The 2,882-nt window shown below is 39.5% G+C and overlaps 1 pseudogene across 1 annotated transcript; it reads left to right on the forward strand.

The window, feature by feature from the left end:
• Positions 1 to 1,624: 1,624 nt before the first annotated feature.
• Positions 1,625 to 2,179, forward strand: LOC308495721 (large ribosomal subunit protein uL22-like; annotated as a pseudogene). The gene has a single exon. The product of its transcript is annotated as a large ribosomal subunit protein uL22-like (transcript).
• Positions 2,180 to 2,882: the final 703 nt, after the last annotated feature.

Consider the following 2,882-nt stretch of genomic DNA (forward strand, 5'->3'; position numbering starts at 1 on the left):
AGGAAAGGGTAAGAAGCAGTTGTGAATGGCCTGGCTAAGCACTGAAGGAGTGCCCCAGCCTAGGTTGAATTTGCAAAGCCAGGAAAAGATTAGGATTTAAAAAATTTCTTTTTTTTTTTTGGCTGTGGGGCAAATGGGTGTCTGTCATGGACAGGACTCATTATTTCACCATTCCCACCTTCACCTCCATCCACTCATTCATACTCATTGGTGTCATTTCCACTTCATCACTTGCAAGGAAACACATTCTGGAAGCATAGTGGGAAAGGGCAGCAAGCAATTTCCTGAGATTCATGTCCGAGGAATATTAATTTAAATGAAAAGGCAGGGATGTGATCCCACTTCTAAGGAGCAGACAACATAGTGCCCAGGCTGAGAGCGCTGACGTTTTAAATCCTGGTTTCACCTCCCATTAGCTGAAAAACACGAACTAGTTGCTTAAACTTTCTAATACTTATTTCCCTGTCAACTGTGGATTTTATCAATACCTACCTCAATGGTTGTTATGGAAATTAAATGAAACAATAGCAGTAAAGCTCTTCTCACAGTGTGTGGCATGGTGAGCACTCAGTAAATGGTAGCTAGTATCAGTGAGCTCCTATGTGCTTTTTCTATTGTTTGAACTTCTTCAGATTCAGGACACATTCCACCTTCCATTGAATGGCTGCAAACATGTAGAAACAGATAGAATTTCCCCCCTAAAAATATTTTTAAATTTCTCTCTCTCTCTCTCTCTCTCTCTCTCTCTCTCTCTCTCTCTCTCTCTCTCTCTCTCTCCTTCTCTCTCTCTCTCTCTTCTTCTTCTTCTTCTCTCTCTCTCTCTCTCTCTCTCTCTCTCTCTCTCTCTCTCTCTGTTCTTTTTATTTTTATTTTTTGCTTCTAATGTTCAAGAAAATTTAGGTCAAAATACTAGCTGAAAAATAGCTAGAGGTACAGAGACTTAAGAGATCACAAATAATAAAGAATACAGACATGTAAAATAGTTGATAAAGTTCCTTAAACAAGCAGCTACAACCTACAAGTAACAGAAACCCTAGAGGGAGAAAACCTTGATTGAAAAGACAACATGATAATATTCAGGATGTCTAGTTTTCAATGAAAAATTACAAAGCATGGAAAAAAATTTGGCCCATTCATACAAAAATTAAAGTTAACTGTCATTGTCTCTGAGGAAGCACACTGATTGGAATTACTAGACAAAGACTTTTAATCATGTATCTCAAATATGTTGAACTAGTTAAAGGAAGTCATAAGAATAATGTGTGAACAAATAGAAAATATCAATAAAGAGAGAGAAAATATTAAAAAGAGCCAAATACAAATCCTAGTGATGAGAAGTATAGTAATTAAAATGAAAAGCTCACTACAGGATTTCAATAGCAGAATTGTATAAACAGAATAAAGAATCTGCAACCTGGAAAATAGACCTAATGAAATTATTCAATTGGAAGAGTAAAAAGGCAAAAGGATGAAGAAAATGAACAGAGCCCAAGAGTTCAACCAAACCAACATACAGTGGGAATCCCAGAAGAAGAGAAGACAGAAAATATAAAATAAAATAAAATAAATTTTTTTAAAACCATAAAGAGTTCTTCTCGTAAGCAGCCTGAGGAGACCTCTGAAAATGGTTCGCTGTTCGCTTGACTCAGAGAACCCCACAAAATCATGTAAATCAAGAGGTTCGAATCTACCTGTTCATTTTAAGAACACTCGTGAAACTGCCCAGGTCATCAAGAGTATGCATATCTGAAAAGCCACCAAGTATCTAAAGGATGTCACATTACAAAAGCAATGTGTGCTGTACCGTTGTTATAACGGTGGAGTTAGGAGGTGTGCCCGGGCCAAACAATAGGGTTGGACAAACAGTCCAACCCAAAAAGAGAGCAGAATTTTTACTGCACATGCTGAAAAATGCAGAGTAATGCTGAACTTAAGGGTTTAGATATCGACTCTCTGGTCATTACACATCCAGGTGAACAGGGCTCCCGAGATGCAGCCCAGAACTTCCAGAGTTCATGGGTGTAGAAACCCGTACAGGAGCTCTCCCTGCAACAGAGAGATGATCCTAACTGAGAAAGAGCAGATTGTTATTGTTCCTACACCAGAAGAGGAGGTTGCACAGAAGGAAATGATCTCTGAGAAGAAAGTGAAGAAACTAAAACTTATGGCCCGGGAATAAATTCAGCCTCACACAAATGCTAATAAAAGTAAAGGCAGAAAAAAATAGCATAAAGAATATTGAAAGAAACAACAGCTGAAAACTTTCCAAATTTGATAAAAGATGCAGGTCTACATATTCAAGAAGCTTAATGAACTCCAAAAATTATCAATCAAAGAGGTTCCTACCCAGACACCTCACCAAACTCTTCAAAGCCAAAGGCAAGCAATCTGGAGAGCAGCAAACAAACAGAGCAACAAAAAACGAAGTCAGTACAAAGGATCTGCAATGAGATGCACAGCATATTGCTCATCAGACACAATGGAGGCCGGAAAGCAGGGCCGTGACATTTTGAAATTGCTGGACTGCGTTCTGATTTAAGATGGCCACATAGGAAGATCCTGAACTCGTCACCCCCCACATGCACACCAAATCTCCAGCTGTATATGGAATAATTTACTCTGAGAAAAAAAAGAAAAACTAACAACTGGTAGAGCGACCCCTGCTCATTGGGTAAACAAGAGGGAAAACGCATCCAAGCGGTTAGGAAGGGCTGAGACAAAGTCTCGCCATGAACCCCACCCCCAGCACACTGTGCTCCATAGCTAATGTGGTGAGAGGCTGCCATATTGGACAGGGCAGACAGAGGACGTTTCGATCATCATAAACAGTTCTATCACACATCACTGCTGTGGAAGTTTCTAGTCCTACCTTTCCAGAATCG

The sequence above is a fragment of the Rhinolophus hipposideros genome (assembly GCF_964194185.1).
Source record: "Rhinolophus hipposideros genome assembly, contig: HAP1_SCAFFOLD_30, whole genome shotgun sequence".
NCBI classification, from domain to species: Eukaryota; Metazoa; Chordata; class Mammalia; order Chiroptera; family Rhinolophidae; genus Rhinolophus; species Rhinolophus hipposideros.